This window comes from Paramisgurnus dabryanus, chromosome 1, assembly GCF_030506205.2.
Source record: "Paramisgurnus dabryanus chromosome 1, PD_genome_1.1, whole genome shotgun sequence".
Lineage (NCBI taxonomy): Eukaryota > Metazoa > Chordata > Actinopteri > Cypriniformes > Cobitidae > Paramisgurnus > Paramisgurnus dabryanus.
The window spans coordinates 44839757-44861301 of record NC_133337.1 but is presented as its reverse complement, the minus strand read 5'-3'; the positions used below and the strand labels follow the sequence as shown (position 1 = coordinate 44861301).

The following is a 21545-nucleotide window of genomic DNA, read 5'->3' as shown; positions in this document are numbered from 1 at the left end:
TAATGTGCGTGTATATTTGGGTTCGTCCTGTTTTGACCCAACGCTGGGTTGACAATAACCAAGCATTTCTTTGGGGTGTAGGAAATTATTATACTTTGAAAATAGGATTTTCTCAATGACATCATAAGCAAACATTATTCAGATTATTATTATTATAATGAAAACCTTGCATCAACATGAAGTATTTCAACACTAAAGCCACTTGAAGCATTGCTTATATTACATAAAAAGATAAATGGAAGAAATGAGAAAAGGAATTCCCGTTGACACTCCATCCCATTTCCCATGATCCTTTATTGTTGTTGGATGTGGAAGTGCTGTGTCGACAGGGTGACACGTTGCACAAATGATTTATGTTACATGAAAGATTTACTTCAGCACGGTGGTAAACACGCTACCACTTAAAACAAAGCGTTGTGCTTTTAACTTGACTTGTGTTGAACCTTTGAACCATCTGTTTACTCTGGAGTTACGCCACACAAATTCCTCACAATATTCTAGGGCCTAACATGAACTTTCAGTGTGAAAACTATTATTGATGGTCAGTACTGTTGTGGGACAAAAGCACAGTTGAGTAAATCGGTTTATTGCAACAATAAGTATTGAGAGTTTTAAGCAGATGTTCACTACAAAATAAACCAATAAAGTACAACTCTTTGTGATTACATAACTGAACTCGGGGGATTTTGGGAGATGCAGAGAGCTGCATTTATTTAAGTCCATCCAGACTGAAATTCTCTGTACTATGTGCCAGACTCTTATGGTGCTTTTCCATTATTTGGTAGGACACGTCTTTGCTCGCTTTTCTTTGGCTTGGTTCACTTTTCCATTGCTGATTAGTGCCACTTCAGAGTGGGTGAGAGTATACGCCTTACTTAGTCCACCGCCATGTTGATTCCAAACCGAGGCTGTGAGAAATAGACGTCCAGAGCGTGCACTTTAAACGTATTGTTTAGTATCAGAACTCGTCCGTCAAAGCACATATGATGACATCACTTGATTTGCTTGATGGCGCACGTGGGTAATCAGTTGACCAATCAGTGATCTGCAGTGTTTACATGTCACATTTTACAGAAGTATTGGAACGGCTTGCTTGAAACCTCAACAGAAGCAGTACTAAAAAGTATCAGGTACTTAGTATTGCACACAGTGGACACTCCCCCAAAAGTAAGCCGTAATATCCAATGGAAAAGCACCCTTATATCATCAGTAAATCTAAATATTTACTTGCCAGTCTACTGCACAGTTTGTGCTGAACAATGTATTTCTTTTCCTTTTCCATCTTTCTTGTTTCTATTTCGTAAACATTTACGATCCTTTCCTTACTCCTTTATGACACATACTGTGTCATCTCGCAAGACTAATGACAGCTGTGTCATCTTATTGTAGTGCCGCCGTAAAGGGTAATAAAACAAAGAGAAAGTGAAACTGTGAGAATCTTTAAGATTCCAGTGCTTAGAGTTCATTGCGAACCTTTTGATACCCAGCTGGTCGCTGTGATTTATAGTTTAATAATCAGATTATCTGGTTCCTTACGCAGGGGAGGCCTCTTGGCTTTGACTGACCACCAGCGGCAAACAAAACACCCTTGAGACTCATCGAATGATTCATTCAAACAAACCAAGATCACAGACACGTCTGTAAAGCTAACAGGTGTTAAAAATACACTCATTCGATTTCCCCGAAACTAAAGTAAAAATATATCAGCAAAGCCCTCGTCGCCATCTGGACGTTTGTCTGCAATTCGCCGTGATTTCAAACGTGACTTCACGGCCACCCCCTGTCTTGGCATGCATGCCATCGGGGTGAATGAAATCCAAGCAACAAGCTTCCAAAAGACACGTCACCCCACCAAAACATTTGCATCTCTGATAACAAAAGCCCATTGAGGTCACAAGTGACTGAAGCTGTGAGGGAACAGAAGGGGTTTTGATAAATTATAAGCTCACCACTCGAGTAAAAAAAACAACAACGGGATTCAGCTCTGCCAGGTTGACCTCATTGTTAAATCACGGCATATCGCCCCACTCTCAGCACCCTAGAGAGATGCTTTGTATGTTTAAATTTGTCAAATTTACCATTTATAATTGATGTCATTGTAACATTAATCAGGAAATAAATGAGCTGTTGATGTGACATATGAAGCAATAACTGAAGTGTTCATTTATTATTTATATTCATTATATTATTTATTTATTTATAATTCTTCTCCTTTATGTTTCTCATATACCTTGCAAAATGCATAAAATGTAAATGTCTTAAGTAGCATGGGTATATTTGTAGCAATAGCCAACAATACAAGTATGTGTCAAAATTTGCCACAATTTTATGCCAAAAATCATTAGGATATTAAGTAAAGATCATGTTCCATGAAGATTTTGTAATTTTCCTACCAGAAATCCAAAATGTATTTATCATTAGCAATATGTGTTTCTAAAGACTTCATTTTGGCAACTTTAAAAGGCGATTTTCTCAATACTTTGATTCCAGATTGATTCCAGATTTTCAAATAGTTGCATCTCGGTCAAATATTGTCATATTCTACAAACCATACATCATTGCAAACAGACCCGGCGCCAGACACAAATTCACGGACGGGCATTTCATTTTTTCAGGGGGGGCACAAATGAGAGCAACCTCACTGCAATCCATAATATCATTAATTATGAATTAAATGGACAAAAAAGCAAGGAAGAACTAACATACCTCTCCATTAACACAACGGAGTTGTCGTAAAGATTGGACCTATCTTACTGAAGCAATCTAAACGCAAATAAAACACGTCGCAGGGCTCGTCATCAACGCTTGTCCACTTAATATCAGAGAAAAGTGGATTTTTTAAAAGGCCAAGTGAAAGAGAATTTTACTTGCTCGACCAAACAAGTAGCCTAGTCTGATTAAAAACGCCAATAACAATCACAAAAACAGGATAATGATTCTGCATCCTTTAGTCTCAATGGCGACCGAAAGTGCATAATGTAATAACGCAAAGTTAAACAAATAAGCACAGCAAACACAAAGTGAGTTAACAAAGTGGGTTAAACATACTGCGGTAAAAATGTGGATTTTTTAAAAACATGATACAGTTAGCAGCATCACATCACACTGTTGAAAATGTGACAGATTTAATGACAGTTCACTAAAAAAGGAATTAATATTAAGCCACTTACATTTTAGACGCAATGTTGACTGTTTTTGTTGTTTCAGCAGCGAAAATAGTTGAAAGATAACAGCAGAACCATAACGTGTCAGTCTCACTGCAGCACCACTCAATCGTGTCTTAACGTTAAGCGGTGGCACGCTTAGCAAACAACCAAACATTTCCGCGCTCACTATTGACAAACCAATCAAATACGTTTAAAAAATATATTTTTAAAATCAGACCAAACACATTTTTATTTTTATTCAGGAGTTTTATATGTACAAAACAATAACTTCTAATTAATAACAGTGGCCTATTGATAAAAACATGGAGCTGGTGAACAGGTGAAGGGAGACCGCAGGTTCATCCAGGGCGGGCACTGGTGGCTTAGGGCGGGCCCGGCCCCCTAAGGCCGGGACTGATTGCAAACCTTTTTAATTCAAATTCAGATGATGTCTAAATCTCAATTTAAAAAAGCAAAAATGACCCAGAGTTATATTGTGGTCCAGGGTCACAATACTTTAACAAATTAGGGGATTTTATAACATGACATTTGTGTTAAGCATCGTTACTGTGAGTTCACACCAGACACGAGTTCAACGATTTGCGTGAGTTGATAACATACAAAGTCAATGTAAAGACGCGATCAGACGCCTCCTCGCTTGGGGCGATACGAATGACGTGAACACATGCTCTTCGCCTCAAATGCGTCTTCGCCCAAGTTGAAAATATTCAACTCGAGCGAAAAATGCAAATAGAGCGTCTTGCGCAAATGATTTCTATGTTAAGTCAATGTAAAGATGCGTTTACGCGCCTCTGGAGGTAAACGGGCGTGAATGAGGCGTTTAGCGCAGTAGACACAAATCTGCATCATTTGCGTGTCTAGTCCGTGCGAATTGAGCGTTGCCGGGGAAGAATGCGAGAGTTGAAAAATCTGAACTTTGCCAGAAAATCACGTCGCCAATAAGGAGCTTGCTCTGGTAGTGACGTGATTACCGGAAGCTAGCGGAGTTGCATAAGCCCCTCCCATGACGCGAATTTCCACGTGAATGTCTAGAATGACTAGAATTTCACGTGCGAATGAAGTGAGTAAACTCAAAATGTTCAAGCGTCCAACTACTCGCAGTAGCGCGTTTTTGCCGCCTCTACTGCGTTTGGTGTGAATCCAGCATAACACATCAGTACAAAATTCCAACAGCTCTTAAAACCCTCTACACCAGCTAAAATCTCCCTCTGGACTTCCAATATATATATAAGCCATAGCATTATGACCAAATGCCTAATATTGTGTAGGTCCCCCTTTTGCAATCAAAAGCGCCCTGACCCATCGAGGTATGGACTCAACTAGACCTTTATATCAGAACCAGCACGGACCACACGGGCCAGCCTTCGCTCCCCACATGCATCAATAAGCTTTGGCCACCCATGACCCTGTCCCCGGTTCAGTGCTTTTCCTTCTTTGTACCACCTTTTACAGGTTCTGACCCCTGCAGACACATTTTGACCCTTAAAGGGTCGCTAAGATCCTTAAATTTGCCCATTTTTCCTGCTTATAACACGTCAACTTTGAGGACAAGGGTTTGTTGATGTGTTAGAAGAAGCAGGAGACCTACATTGGAGACCTACACATCCACAGCTGCTTAGACTGTTGTGTTGAGACTCAGTAAGAGTCTAACCACACATCTGCAGGGGGTGCATTTCAACAGGGGACAAACTCCAAACCGGGACACCGGGAGACCTGCTCCCATCTCAACATTCCTAAGCTAAGAACACACTGTTACGATAACAGTTATGTACTAACAAGCAATGGACTGTGGTTTATAAAATGTAGAAATATTTTGGGGATTTTCAAGTATCATCAAGCACATTCACGATTATGTTAATACATGCCTAACTAAGTCACATGTTAAGGGATTTATGACCTTAAAGTAAAGCAATACTTGTATAGATGAATCATATCTTTGCTACAAGCATCTTTGCTAATTCCGGAATTGTATAAACACACGCCATCGCACCCATGACTCTTCCCTTATGATGTCACAATCTCTTGCGTAAGGACGCTCATGCAAAACACATGGAAGAATATCAGATGAAAATATTGCAGCAAATGAGACACCAGCATTACAGCAGCACTATTTATAGACCAGCTTTAATCTTTAAACAAGACCATTACTTATTAAACAAGCTGCTGCCGTGCTAAGATCCTAACACATCTTGTATCATATCTGCAACTTTCTGATTCAATGCAACAGAAATTAATGTGTATTATTTAAGCAAAAAAGGTAAAATAGGCTGTGCTCCATGTATTGCAAAATATATTGTGTAAGATTCAGTCTTACACAGTATTAAAGGAATAGCTCAACAAAATAACATTTCTGTCAACGTTTATTCACCATCTGTTATTAAAACATGTATATAACCCTCCTCTGTGGAAGACAAAAGAAGATATTTTAAGAAATGGTTTTGTATCCATACAATGGGGGCCGATGTTGTTTGTTGACCAGCATTCCTAAAAATGTCTCCCTTTGTGTTCTACAGAAGAAAGTCATACAGGTTTGGGATGACATGAAGGTAAATTTTTGGGTGAAGTATCCCTTTAAGCTCCTTATTGCTTTTCATTGGACTTTTAGCCTTAGCACATAAAACATTAACAGCACATATTTTTAGCTAAAATGTACAAAGCAGTTTTATGCAGCCTAGAACCTAAATATGTATTTATTTATTTATTTATTTAGTAGCCCATATTTACAAATATATATATATAAAATGTTCTCTATAACTTATCCATAAAAGGACAACACAAATAAGTATTTTTAGCCATGATAAAGCTCATTAGAGACATCCTTTTAGTATGCAGAATAGAGATTTAGGACAGCATGACAGGGGCTTACTGATCCAACGACACCCTTGATAATCTCTAAAGTACTTTACGTCCCTTTACAGGTCTCCTGTTCACACAGATACCAACAGTACAACTGATACTGATCATTATTTCCTGTTTGGCATGATGTCCCCCATATTAAATAGCTACTAGAGTCATCTGAATATTCATACCAAATTTAGGAAGAGAGATGCTACACACCCTCCAAAAGTCTTGCTGGATATTTCACACTACAGCCTGATATACCATTTATTCAGAGCATGGCTGTTATCTCTCAAATAATAATTATATTGTGATGTATTTACTCAGTGGGTAGCTGCAAAACCTTAAAATAATTTAATTTAAAGGCACTGAGTCACTCTAATTGTCCTGTGTAATGTTTAACAATCAACCCGAGGCAACAACAGAAAACATGTGGTCCATTTCATAGGTGAATGGATGTTTGTGTATTATGCATAAACATACTTCAGAGATGAAAGTTTCATAGAGAATACTTCTACCATTCTAGTATGCCATACTAATTTTATATAAGTGCTAATTTGGATTTATAATGGTTTAAATTTTAAATCTTTGCTCAACTATTACGTCTTACTCCTTTAACAAACTTAACACCAGGGGCCCGTTCTTCGTACGTCGCTTAATACATCCAAGATCAAATGAGACATCCGAGAAGTTTAGATCTGGCTAATTATAATCTCGCTTATTTGGTTCTTTGAACACCACTGCTGTTGATGATTATTATGGCAGGATTGAATTATCTGAGATCACTGCGCGTTCGTGCACTGCAAGAAAAGTCAATACATATCGATAGTAGAATCACTGATCAGCCACGCTGTGATTGGCCAGTTGTTACAATGGCCAAGAACACGCCCATTTTTAACCCCTACAGTCTGAGAGCTATTGATGAAAGGTTGTGAACTTTTTATGTGACTGAATTTAAAAACCCAGTTAAAGCTACTTTAGTACATAATCACCATAAATAATGTACAATTTTCTGTAAAAAAATAATCTTGATATCTTTACTATGCTTGTCAAAGATTGAAATTAATGATTGTAATTAAAATTTGATGCTCCTAAAGTACTTTAAGTCTCTTTTAAAAACAGTTAAATGCTATTTTGTCTGTTTGTAACAGCAACTTAAAAAGCAGAATAAAAAAACACAGGTGGTGGCCCTCCATCTTCATGTGATGTGCTGGCAGGAGTGATGTCTCTAAACTGGCTGATTGTACAGATCATCTCTGGAGCAGTTGCTCTTTCTTAAACCGACAGCCAATGCAACAATTTAATTCCTGATAAATAAAATTTTAATTGTAGTGTATTATAAGATAATATAAGATTATTTTCCTCTCTTTTGTGCAGTTGTAGATAATACACCAACACTTTTAGCAGTTTCTAAGAATGTGGTAAATAAAGTATGATGTGCAGTAAGGGAATGGTAATGTTATTCTACATCAAAAGATTATAAAATGCAACAGTTTCTGATAGCATTGCACATGACAGTAAAGAAATCCTCTCATATGGTAGTCCTTCAGAGAAATATGCAAGTGGTTAAATAAGTTTACTTCAATTGCATTATTCTTAACTGATTTCTGACTATATTAGCAGTATCCCACGTTAACTGAAAGTCCTGCATCTGCTGAGTCTGCACAGAAAAGTGTAGTTATTTTGGTCATTTTTGTCACAGAACAGGGACAGGGTAGCATATTTGTAGACAACGATTTAAAAATAAAACAGATAGAAATTACTAAACGAAAACCCTTTCATGCATGACATTGTAAGCTACTTGACAATCTAAAGACAAAACTAAAATAGGAGATTACTTTATTCAAATGAAAATTTTTTCACACTGAGTAATAGTCTTTATTGTACATAACATCTATTAGTGCTGGGTATGATTAATTGCTGTTTTTATTAAGGAAAATTCAAACAAATTTAAAATGAATGTGATCAGCGTGTTTGTCTTCTCATTCGTTTAAGAATAATAATCAAACACCTGTTACACAAAAACAAGTCGCACAAGTACAGAAAAATAATATTTGTTATATTATATATTTTTTAAATAGCATCGCTAAAAGATTTAATTAATATATTCTTTTTTTTATTACGTGTTAAATTTGAAAAGCTCTTTATATTAATCATGCATCTTACGCAGATTGCGCTCGTATAATGAAGAATACGCGACTGCGTCAGACTTTCCGTATCACATCCGCTTAAAAAGGTACAAACTAATCTTGTTTACATGAAATAAGCCTGCTCCCGAGCAGGTTTGAGCTTACGGACCTGTTGCTATGACAGCAAGTTTAAAATGAGCTTCGAAGAACCAAATAATCCAAGATCATGCCAAATCATCAACAATCAAATCCAGCTAACTGAGTTAGCGACGTACGAAGAACGGGCCCCTGGGGCCTCACTTATAAAATGCTGTGTAAAAACCATTCTACATTTGATCTTACCATCATTTAACAAAAATGCGTACGTGTGATTCATAAACCGAACGTACGCGCAGAAAATGCACATACCCCTTTCAAATCTATAAATCGCAACTTAAACTTGTGCGCGCAGCCGAGCAGTTTCAGATCTCCGCCTTTAAACGATGCGTAATTAATGTCAGACATATAAGAGTGCTTGTCAAGGTTTAAACCCAGTTTCAAACAGCAAGAATGGCTTATATTTCCAAAAACCAGCAGCAATCAGACAAGCAAAAGTGCGTACGTCTGCTCAGACCCTGACGTGGCGCTAAGCACTTTTCCACGTCAAAGACAGTTTTTATAAATATGGACTTTGCCGTGGATTTTTGCCTACGCACACTTTAAGATCAAATCTGTGCATCCGCATGCTTTATAAATGAGGCCCTATATCTGTAGGCAACTAATGAAATCAATGGGCCAATATAATGGCTGTCAACTACAGACCTTAAGAGTATTGATCAAATGAAAAAAAAGCACAATAATGGACACTTCACCATTATTGAAGTTTTAATAAAACTTGGTATCCTTTAAAGTGCCATCCTCCAACTCACAAATATTATCTTACAGCTCACATGTATTGTTCACCTCAGTTAACTTCAAATTCAAGGACCTTAAGCTTTCAAGGACTTTCCATGTCCAATACCCTCAAATAATTCAAGGACTAAATGTGGGACACATTTCAAGTGAGAGCAAGGTTATATTGTGTTACCTTTAAAAATCCACTGTTACAGTTCCCTTTCGAGGGAACTCGCGCTGTGTCACTGCGGTGAAACTTTGGGGACGCTTCCAGGGGTAAGTGCGTTTGAATGTGAATATCAAATTCAACCAATGGTGAGGCTTAACGAAAAAGACATGGGGGACACGGAAGCCAGGAAGTATATCGCTATCTGAAATATTGCCAAAAGCACTATTCGGACGGGATTAGTTTTCCAAACAACGTTCGAGTTTCAACATGTCCCCCAGGACGTCTGTGATTTTATGTACCGTTTCGGACAGGATTAAAAACACAGAGGACCTCTGAGAAGCACGATTTTCTCAGAGGTCCCCCTGTAAAACTAATCCCGTCCGAATAGGGCTAAAGACGGCGTACAGGGACGCAGGAAGTATGGCAAGGGAGACACAGCGTCTCGTTCCCTTCTCAGGGAACAACAGTTACATACGTAACCTGAGAGGTTTTCATATGTCAAACACAACTATGCAAAAAAGCATTACGGTATGAATCAACATTTGCATACAGAAGATATAAGCACTTTCAATGACCTGTACCCATGTATGTATATTTTCAATTTCAAATTATTACCCCCAGATTCACAAACTTTCAAGGACCCGTGGAAACCCTGATTGTTGCTATACTGTATGAACCAGTCAGCATTTAAGACAGCAACAATCAATGTTATAGTAAAAACATTGCAATACAAGGCAAAAATTGAACGCTATAAACACACATTTACAGAAACTACTCTAAGGGTGCACAGAGTACAGAGTTGTGCAATTCTCTGTCAGCTTGTTATTATTGACTACAGTTACAACCTGTTTTTCCTGTTAACCTCCCTGCAGGACTGAGACCTCGCAAATAAACAAGTGAGCGTTAACATGTGTATGGTTGTAGGATCCAACACTGGATATTGAGACACTCAAGAGCACCTGTGTTGATACAAACATCAAAGTCAATACACAGACAGCGGTTAGTCCTGATATAAAGAACACAAGTATAGTACATGCACACAAACACCAAAGGCCAGGTTTACTTTTGTAAGCAAACTTGAAGAAAAATTACTCTGTCCGTATGTTTACACTTATAGCTACCTGAATGGCAATTTGGCATAAAAGAGCAAAAACCCGCTTCAGTACTCAGGATTGTTATTGGCATAATTACACAACAACTCTAATTAATTATGATACAACAGAAGCACACACTTGTATGAGTTGGCAAAGCAGCACGCAAGTCTGCACTTGTGTCTTTATATGGAGCGTGTTTCTGGCCTCAGGCTGGACTCAGAGTTTATCATGACCTTCAAACCTGATCTCACAATTTGTACGCATTTTATGAGTTTGCTTATTCGTATAAATCTGTGAATGGATGAAAATGTACCATAATTAGAAAAAACAATATTGATACCCCACCCCTAAGTTCAACGACACATGGAGCGAAAGCAAATAACACAAAAACGTACAAATTTGGTCGTAGGGCTGCACAATTAAAGGTGGGGTGCGTGATTTTTAAAAAACACTTTGGAAAAGGGAGTCAGGATGACTACCAAAACACACTTGTAGCCAATCAGCAGCAAGGGGCGTGTCTACTAACCGACATTGTTGACTGGGTTGCGTATGAGTGGGCGGGTAGGGGCGTGTTTGTTAAGGTCAAATGTCAACATTGGCTTTCAAAGATCATGTACCCCACCTTTAATCGAAAAACTAATCGGGATTACAATTTCAGATGTGACAATTACATAACATCAAAAGTTTTAATTACAGCCGTCCATTTGTGCTCATTTCTAGGCATTTCGGCAGTCTGTTTGGGCACCAAAGTTGATGCGTCCTTTAGCCATTCGTTTTAGATTTTTTACTATAACATCATAACTCCAATAATTATTTATTAACAATATATTATTTATTTTTTAATGTTTAAAATATACCTACAAATATGTATGCCATAAGATGTGTTGGACCTTCTCAGCTGGGTGATTTGTAATTTTTGAAAAAGAGCCAACGATCTATAATAACATCTCCGCAGACAGTTTCTTGGTAGATTCCATCCCGACAGCAGATAATTCAAAGATAAACAGACAAGATAAAATACGACCATTAAAGGATTATCACCCTATAAACATGCTTAAAACTAAATTACACAAATGAACACACTCGGTACACAAATAATAATAATAATAATAATAATACTTTTTTTTTAAATAGACTTTTGAAAAGTTTTTCTTGGCTGGGCCAAAGCAGGATATTGTGTGTTAGCTTAGCTTAGTCTGAATTCAGCAACCAGCGGGGTAAACAATATATATATATTGTGTGTTTGGTTCCTCTGCCAAACACGCTTACCGTATACGAACCACAAGGATTACACACTATAAATGTAGAAAACACTTAAAATTGTGTTTCAACCAGCGAGGCCTCACACATACATAACTTTATACAAACACACACACACAAATATACATTAGCTGTCATTACTGCTCATATTTTACAAGAACCATGGTGCTTTCAACCGTCAGTAACCTTTGACAAGGTCATAGTTGCAGCTCTGTAATCATAGAGTATAAACAAAAGATCGTGATCTAGCAGATGATTAACTTTCCACATCTTTTCCACTCCGCATTCCTGCAGTTTTCGGCTGCCAGAAGCCCTCCGAGTTACAAACGGTTCAACAATCCTTTTAAAGCCGTGTTGTTTTGCATCCAAACGGAAAACTCCAAAGCATGACTGAAAGAATTCAAATAAGGATCCCTTTTGAAAATCATGCTCTGGATTGGCTGGCTTAGCCGTGCTGATCTGCTCAAAGAGGAGCGACTGCAAAAGTTTCGGCCCATAACTTTAACACCTAAGCATTTCCAGACACTTTCATCCAGAGTGAGTGTATGAAAACGCATATTTATACTGAACACACTCTCAAAATTTTACAAAAGCTGTGACTGGGATGGTCACGGTACCCTTTAAGAACCTCTTAATATGTACCATTTGGCACAATATACATGTAGGTACTAAGATGCACTTTTCATGTACAAAGATGTGCTTTTTAAAAGGTGACAGCTGTTGTACCTTTATTTCTGAGAGTGTGGGAACCGAACTCCCACCTTGCTATGGTTAGTGCAACACCACCAGTTTGTTGTAGACAGAGAGCAAAATTGAGCATTGCTGTTTCTAGTTGTTGATGGGAGTCTTGTGGGCTGTGTGTATGGAAACAAAATACGAGACTGTTAAAGAAAAGCAGAGCTACGGTAGGCGGTGACATCTTGGCAGGGGTGGTAAAAAGACTAAATGCCAACAGGCTGGGCACAGGCATGGCAAAGCTAAGCTACAGCACATCTATCCAACATCTCTCGTTACAGTGTGAGGAAGAAAATTAGTTGAGGCCAACGTGTCTTAAAATAGTTGAAATATCTGTGACCTGCCTCTGTACTACATTTTATGAGATATATTTTTAGTTTAGATCTTGTGTATGTGTTTTCATGTACAGAATGAGTCATTGATGGGGGAAGTCAACATTTTCTGCATTATACTGTGTATAAACAGTGACAAACCCTTCTTCGAAAACCACCTCCTGTACCGGTGAAAAAGACACCAGTTGAACTGCATTTTTGAAGGATGCACTCATGCAATGATACATCTCTAATTTACAACTTTTCGTTTCGCCCTTAGGAATTCCCCACTGGGGTGAATAGGACACACGAGTACCTTGAGAAATACAAACTTGTGCCATTCATTATTGACTGATATTCTTATTACAAAAACAGATGACATTTTAAATGCAAAACCTGTGGGTCACAAAGACTGACCCAAATAAGTGAAATAATAATAACTCCCTGAAGAACAATACAGGGTCCTCAAACCTCGGTGCTTGGGCCCTAATCACAGAATAAGTGATTTGAAACATACTCTTTAAGCATGGACCGGTTACCCGTTTCAAGGTATACCACGGTTTCAAAATCCCTAAAATGTTCTGCGATACTCTCTCCAAGGTATAAGCTGTGTTATACAAAATTCATTAAATCATTAAGTCATGTGATTGATTTGATGTTTAGATTTAATTTTAAAAACAGCCCTAAATTAGTTTTTAAACGTCAAAATAACCTCCGTGATTGGTTGGTAAAATCTGAATATCCTGCACGCAGTAAAGGTATTCCATCTCTCCCTCCAGGTAACTACAGGTGTGGCAATTGTGCCCAGTGCGCTTTCACACACAAATGCAAATCTTTTAGTCATCCACGCACTGGTCGCGATATTCCGATACGGGGCACTATCACCTGTGCTTCTACCCATGTTATTTATTTAATTCGCTGCCCGTGTGGTCTTGCATATGTCGGTAAAACATCCAGACAATTACGTAATCGTATTTGTGAACATCGCAGCAACATTAGGACCGGTGATATGCGTAGTCCCATAGCGTCTCATTTTAGGCAAATGGGTCATAATGTTACAGTACATCGGCATAGAAAAGGTAACAAAACCATCAAGAGGTGGAGACTATGAGAAGAAATTATTACAGAGAGAATGTTTTTGGATTTATTCTTTAAATACTTTGTCACCATTAGGGTTGAATGAGGATTTTGATATCAAGCCATTTCTATAACAATTTTTAAATGTTTGTTATTTCTTTTCAAGTTATATGATATGTATTTTGAGTGTGTCGTCATATGATTTGTTTCTGTCACATGATTTGTTTTTGTCACATGACTTCTTAGTGAGCAAGTCTAATTAAGGTGAGCACCTGCTATGTATTTAAAGGTGTTTCTCACTTATTGAGATTGTGCCTGATGAAGACCTGAGGGTCGAAACGTTGCCTTTTAATTAAATAAACTTTTTGTATGGAGCAGTATTTTTCAGTGTGCGGACTTCATTTTGTATTTATAGATTTAATATACATCATTTTAAAGGCTTAATTTTTACCTGGTATTTGAAAATAACTTTAGTGTTGCAATGGCAAAACCAGAACACCGTGAAACCGTGGTATTTTTGCTAAAGGTTATCATACTGCCAGAATCTTATACCATCTCATGCCTAATAGACTTAAAAGTCCTCCTGTGGTGAAAATCAATTTTATTGATGTTCATGTCTATGTGGTGTTTTAATATGCTCATACCATAAACTATATTGCAAATTCATCATTCAAACACAATTTCAGAGTAGAGATGTAACAAAATGAAAATTTTGGGTCAAATCAGAAATTCTTGATGCACTTGGCCGAAAATTTAAACCAAAATGACTTTTTTAAAAATTTATATAAAAAAAGTTTTTGTATAATTGTATTAGTATTCTTTTTAGTTTCATTAATTTAATGAATCTCTTTTAATTTCATTAATCAGTAAGACTAAAATCTGAGAAGAGCAGTGCCATTTAGGGCGCACTCACATTATCCAAACCAAACCGCGCTCGGGCGCGTTTGACCCCCAAAGCCTGGTTTGTTTGACTAGGGTGATCGCTTCGTTCCGCGCCCGGGCGCGGATTGTTTAATCGCGCCGCGGCCGGGTTGCAGAGGTGGGCCGGAGCGCGGTTCACTTGGGCTCAGGCGCGGAAGGCTGTGGTGTGAGCGCAATCGCGCCTGAGCGCGCTTCAAAAGGTGAAGACGTCAGTTGCGCGACCACTCGCCTTCATCTGCCTCCGTAAAAACCTTTTGATGCGCGCAGCGGGGTTACGTGAATGTCCGAGCTGCGCACGTGACAGATCAACTAAGCAATATGATGACATGTGAGAGGGCTGTCTGTAATCGCGCACCAAACGACTCCGAATAAAAAAACACAGACTTATCATTACGGTGGGTTCCAGTGTTAAGAGAGCGCTTTACTTCCTGCTTTTTCAAAACAATCGCATCTTAATGACGAAAGCGCGCCCGGACTCGGATCGATAAGAAGTACAGTGGCCCTGTCCCAAATGGCGCACTTCATGTGGACTTTCGGTCTCGTGGCCTTAAATTGCGCGTGCTCGCTTAGTCCAAGAGTCCGTAGGGTGTCCCATCTGTCATTTTTACGCTTTGAAGTGTGCTCATCAGCGCCTCCTTTGCCCCCTTGATGCGGTCTTCAGCGAAGCCCGCACTGCAGCAGGCTTCGCGCACTTTACCAACCCAGAAGTCCTTGCGAAAGAGCAATCAGACAAATCAGACGACGGAAGGGAGGAGCTCACACTGACGGGCAACTTCTCTACCTATTTCCGGTGTGACGCTCGAGTCTGTCCCAAAATACGACTCCGTTGCACCCACGTGGACTCGCATTAAGGGTCCCTAAAGTCTGGACTACGTGATGTCATCAAAGTGTGGACTCTGAGGAGGACCACAAGTCCGGAGTGTGCCATTTGGGATAGGACCAGTGTGAGTGCGTGCCCCTGGGGGAGTAGGGAGGGGTGGCAATCGCGCCCAGGCATGGTTTGGTTTGGTTGGGATAATGTGAGTGCGCCCTTACTTTCGGTTTATCATTTTGGCAATTTTTTTCTTTCTGGCAGACAAATTTTTGGTGCATCCCTATTGAGGCATATTTTTTCCATAAAGTTTGAGTTTTCCTAAAGACTCAAAATTGCCGTTTAAAATCACCTCGGTTTCCTACATCAAAAATATCATATGTAACCAATCACATCAACACGTCACATTGTTAAAGCTTCTTTCATGGTACTGTGGTGGTAAATTTAGTTTGTAGCATTACTAACGATCCAGTTAAACTGAGACTTCTAGAACAGTCTATTATTTAATCTGAAATCAACAACATTTAAATACAATGATTGATTAATTTTCATCCTTTAAAATAGAAAGCATGATTGATCTTGTCAATCAAAGTCACCCTTCATCACACACACACAGCGTCCGAGTTTGCTTTAGCATATGAGTGACCCAACTTACACACGCCTAACTGTGTCCACAAAGACATCAATGAACCAGTGTCACAACATTCACAATACATTTAAATAAACAGCAAACAAGCTTTAAGACAATCAGATGAGGCAATCCCTGTAGACAGCTATAAACAGACTTCAAAAGATCTCTCACTGGTTAAACTTTGTTAGTTTGGTTGCTTGAAGCGGACTTTCCTTGAAATTAATGCTCTGTTTGAAACATTCATATTGTCTCTATTATCAGTGATGTATAGAAATATAAACCATACGTTGATCACACATATTTCCCCCCACAAAATGCCCTAGATATGTAAATTGCCCAGGATTTTGGTCCTGGTTACTTTGAAGATAATGATCCTGAGTGACAGAGGGCATATGTTCCTTATGGATCTATAAGGATATTGGATTACTCAAGTCAAGCCAAGAGCATCTAGAATGAAAATTAACCCAGATGGGGAGAAGAAATTCATAATTTTCTTTTTTGCTTCAGCCACACGCTTAAAGGAGACCACCTGTTACTCTATACAAGAAGAAGAAAGAATGAGAGTAAAAGAGAAAGATGGAGAGAGAGCGAGAGAGAGCTCACAAAATCAAATTGATCCATTTAGTTAAATTCAAATATTATGTAGTATGCCAAAAAAAATATTGCTCTTATTATATCTCGGAAACATAACAATTATAAAGTATTTAAATCCAGTCTTAATCGGATACATGTTCTGGGGGTCCCAAGTCCTCCTCTCTTATATATTATGAGGACCTTGGCATGAAAAATAATTTAGACACTTTACATTTAGACTAAAGCCCGAAGTATAGTCTAACGAATGCAGTCGAATGCACAACCTTGCAAAAATAATAGTTTATTTGTCTTGTAGGTGTACACAGTCGTTCGAACGCATTGCGACAAAATTCAATGCATCTCCTGGGCTACGTACTACATTCCCCTGTAGGCAACTAGGCATATGCGACCTACACGTACAATGTACGCAGGGTTTCAAATATCCAGCATGCGCATAAAGTACGCGCGCACTTTCTGATGACGAAAATTGCGTTACACCCACTGTCTGTGGACCCCAGCGTACGTGTAAAAAATGTACTATACTTCGACCTTAAGAGAGAAACACTTACAGATTTAGAATAAGAAAGAGAAACACACAGTTGTGGTTTCCCGGACAGGGATTGGCGTAAACCAGGACTAGGCCTTAGTTTAATTATGAAATATAACTAGTTTTAACCAACATGCCTTAATAAAAACATTACCTGTGTGCATTTTGAAGCAAAACAAAGGGCACTGATGTATTTTAAGGTGTCAGTGCAAGTTGTTTTCAGTTTGGACAGCTCTTACATTTATTTTAGTCTAGGGACTAGTCTAATCCCTGTCTGGGAAACCACACCTCAGAGATTTAGACTGAGAAAGATTAACAGATTTAGACTAACAAAGAGAGACACTTAAAGAATCAGATTAAGAAAGAGAAACACATTGAGATTTAGATTAAGAGAGAAACAGGAAAGTCAAGTCAACAGTGAATTAAGCAGAAGCTGTGACAACTGGAATGTGTGACTCAACCCAGAAAAAAATACCTGCAATTTACTCTAGAGAGAATCTATGATTACAGGTACATAAACTGGGCTCGCACCTTTCAAACATTATAATTATCATGATTTTGTCATCGCAAAAATGAAAGAACAAAAAGAAGCCAAACAACAACATCCAATTTGAAACTTGCCAGTCAACCAACATAATCATCTGTTAACCAAAGAAAGGTAACTCAAGACCAAAGCTTTCCCTGACTACTCTCTCAGAAGTAAAGGTACAAGAGTTGACACTGGGGCAGTAAGTATCTTTTCAAAAAGTACATTATTGTACCTAAAAAGGTGCATATTGGTACCTAGGACCTCTTTAAAAAGTACCGCCCCAACGATAACCAATCCCATAACTTCACAGCAGAAATAAATATGTTTATGGCTTGGCACAAAAAGGGGCGGTTTCCCAGACAGGGATTAGACGCGTCCTTGACTAAAATAAATGTAGGAGCTGTCCAAACTGGAAACAACTTGCATTGTCATATCTTAAAATACATCACTGCCCTTTGTTTTGCCTCAAAACGCACACAGGTAATGTTTTAAGTAAGGAATGTTTGTTAAAACTAGTAATATTTTCTAATTAAACTAAGCTTAACTGGCTTAAGTTATTCCCTGTCTGGGAAACCGCACAAGCCCTGAAAAGTAAAGCCAAAACATCTCGATCGCCCCCCAGTGACTGGTCCCAGTATAGGTCATAAACCGGGACTTGAGACCAACAAAAAAAATTAATTACACTTCAATTATCTTTTTTCCGACTGTCATTTATTGTAGTTTTTATCACACTGATGTAAATTCAAATGTTTGTTTTTAAAATAGGTTTGGGTTTAGTTAGTTATTTTGATGATATAAAACGGTGGTGTCATGTCATGATTGACAGCTGTGATATCGTGTGATATGCACATTCTGCGAGAGCGAGGGCGGGGTTTTGATTTCGCGGCTTCACTTCCTGCTCACTGGTCTCAGTGCATGACTGGTCCCGAAATCGCTACTGCGCAGACTCAAGACCCAAGATGTCAGGGCCATATCGGGACACTGGTGGCTTCACTTTTCACCAATGGAAGGGAGCGAACAGGCGTCGTCCATCTTTTTTTACAGTCTATGGTGGTGACGCGCTGCCATGATGCCGATGGCAGGCTCATCCAACTATCAGCTTCAGAAATGCTCTTCACAAACCTATGGATTTTTGCATATTTTTCAGTCTATAGTTAAAACTGTCCATTTAAGATTGTAGAGACCAGTGTGTAGAGACCTGGGGAAGTGCAGTTTTGACACAGACCAGGAATGATGTAATCACTCAGAGCATCCTAGCAACTGGCTAACAACCTGGAAAACACATTGCAATTTCCTCAATCCATCTTCCAACACCCTAGTTTCTTACTGCTGACTCAAGCTTTATAAATCCTTTACTTAGAAAATTAGCTATCCATCTATCATTTTTACTAGAAGATGACATCAGATGTTTATATATTTGCAATATATAACCATGACTTCTGCTTCTGTCATTCAGTCATTGAAACCACAAACTACACTGCTCCACAACGTTTAAGAAGGTCATACGACAGAATCGGTCTTGGAAGCTGAGAATCTGGCTCACTGCCTAAAATAAGCAGGGGTCAACGTCAGCACGAAGGCCAGCAGAAGGTATGGTTTCAGAGGAACACGTTTCTCTGCTTCTAAAATGTCAAATTCCTGAGGCCTCAACTGGGTTTCATACAGGAAGCTGGAGTTGTCTCATTCAATTCACAGAGGCATGGACGTGCAAAAATATTGACTCTCGGCAAGACATTCGGCTGTGGTTAAAATAGTTTTAATTTCCCTTGTGTTCTGATATGAACGCAATCCAAAAACTGCATCCGACGAGAGTTTTTCCAAGTTCAAAGACTTCTACATAAAAGTTGAGAACACCTCACAGACGCTTCCGGTCATTGTGTTGTGCGTTTCTCGAATGCCAGATTATTACTAAAAATATATATTTAGTGTTATACCAGTAGTCTTTCATCAAATGAAATGGGTTTTTAAAATGTACAACTATTGATTATTGTTCTAAAAAATATTTATGATATATACGATGAAACACATGTGTCATAAAAGCACCAAGTGTATATAATATACCAGTTTGTTGTTATTTATCAGGTAGCAAATCTTTTTCATGTGAAAGATCATAAAGACCATGTCTGTCTTGGTCCAAAAAGCACCATAAAAGTCATGATGACCATAATCTCTTCATATACAAAAATAACAATTGTCGATTTTTTTGTGAAGAATTCCAGATCAACACAAAAGCTGCAAAAATCTAAGCTTACACAATCGGACTGGGGAATTTTAAATGTATGGTTTCATTATCAACAACATGCACAATGACTCGCATGCAAAATTTAGCAGGGTTATGCTTTCAAAGCCCCCATGCTTGAACTTCAGTCTCTGAACAGGGTCATTACGACCTCCCGTAGATCATGTGTCGACATCCAGGCTGATTGCATCGGCCGTCTAAGTGACTCGTGTTGCTGAGTCACTAGAAAACGGAGTCACAGAGGTGTTCCTGCACCAATATAGGCATTGGTCATAGAGTCTATGAGTCTGTGCCATCCTCTACTAATACACACTTTACTGCAGGCGCTGAATCACTGCAGCAGTGCATGGGCAACAATCCAGCGCTATAACTGTACAGACATGCTCAAACTGTGCTTTATTTACAAGGCACTGCAGATAATATTATATAAAATGAAATTAATGGTTGAAAGGTCACATTTACTTTCTAAATACAAATAGATGGATTCATCAATCATCAAAAAAATCAATATCTCTAAAACAACTTTAGTTCTCTGCTGATGTCATCAAGGCTTACTGAAGAGTTTTAATTAAATGTGAACACAAGGCCAGGGGTAAACCATGAAAAAGTCATGAAAAAATAATGATGAAATGAGGTTGAAAATTGAGACAGAGAGAGAGAAAGAGAGAAACAGAGAGAGAGAGAAATAAATCAAAAAAAAAAATTGGAGGAAGGTAGAAAAAGAACAGTTCACTTATCCATCTGGCAGGTTGGCGTTACATTGCACAGACATACAGAAATTGACATTGGCTTAAATTTGTCCGGCTAACTACAACTAACCAAAATCAACCGGTAGCTGGTTGCATAAACTTCTAAGACTAGTCTTAAAAGTCAGTAATGTGTGGTTTTTCTTTAAGACTGATCATATCTGTTTTAAGTACAAAAAATGTAGATTGGTCTAATTTAAATACAAATAGTAAAACTGATTAGCCCTAACTAACTACTTATTGGTCAGACTAGTTCTTAAGACACAGACTGTGTGTGTCCAAAGTTGGGATGCACCGAATCCAGGATTCGGATTCGGCCGAATACTGCAGTAGCGCCTCACTGCAGAACGTGACATCCAGGGGGCGGGGTTGGATTTAGATCCAGGGGCGGAGCTGGATCCCGATCCAGAGATCCCATTGGTCGGCAGTTTTACCACAAGACACGTCATACACGTGTTTCTGCGTTACCATTTCCGCATTAAGTCGTAACTAAATTAAGTTATTCTTTTGACATAAAAACTAACTTTACTTATGACTACAATAAAAGTGCCTTTAGGGTGAAATGTAAGTTTTTTGCTATAATGTTTTGGAGTAAAACATTTCGGGTAAGCCTACTATGAGTAATCTTACCACATGCAGTTTAAGACCTATTAATGGATACAGTATACATTTGCATAATTATTAAAATATATATGGACTTTGAACTTGTTTTAACGCGTCTTTGCTTATAGCCATTAGGAAACAGGTTTCCCTCGTAGATTTTTTTAATTTGCTAATAAAATAATATCAAATAAATTTGTTTTTATATTTACTCGAATAGGAATAGCTGTGTTATAAGTGGGATAATGTACAAATAAATCCCTTCAGTGATATCAAACTGTCGGGAACATGTCCG

At 38.5% G+C, this 21545-nt stretch overlaps 1 protein-coding gene across 1 annotated transcript in view; it reads right to left on the bottom strand.

The window, feature by feature from the left end:
• Positions 1-21545, bottom strand: part of cdc42ep4b (CDC42 effector protein (Rho GTPase binding) 4b) — a 28366-nt gene that overhangs the window by 4004 nt on the left and 2817 nt on the right. The gene's annotated exons all lie outside the window — the stretch shown is intronic.